Source organism: Habropoda laboriosa, unplaced genomic scaffold (genome assembly GCF_001263275.1).
Source record: "Habropoda laboriosa isolate 0110345459 unplaced genomic scaffold, ASM126327v1 scaffold175, whole genome shotgun sequence".
In the NCBI taxonomy this organism is placed as follows: Eukaryota; Metazoa; Arthropoda; class Insecta; order Hymenoptera; family Apidae; genus Habropoda; species Habropoda laboriosa.
The window spans coordinates 1,851,586-1,852,013 of record NW_017100347.1 but is presented as its reverse complement, the minus strand read 5'-3'; positions in this window follow the sequence as shown (position 1 = coordinate 1,852,013).

The window sequence follows — 428 nt, the reverse complement described above, 5'->3', positions numbered from 1 at the left end:
ACTATAATCAGAAATTTAAAATCAAATAAATATTAAATAAATCTGTCATAATCATGCACAATTAATGTTTTAAGTGTTTTTTACACAAAGATCAAAGACTTTATCAAATACTTAAAATTTCTGATTTTTTAAATCCACTTTGTGATATTATGATATCATGAAATTACGATATAAAAATCGACAGTGTGCGTTACTTTTTATTGTATTCACCAATTTATATATTATAAAAACAACTATTGTTAATAGATCACATTAGTACAAAATGTTTCATTTCCTGTTAACATTTGCTAATTATTTTGCTTTTCGTCATATTAATATTTATACTAGTTAAATACTATATCTGCATCATGATATCACCCTATCTTTTAATTTTTATCGTTAATTATTATTGTATAAATAATTGTTTAAATAAAATAGTGTGCTTTTTA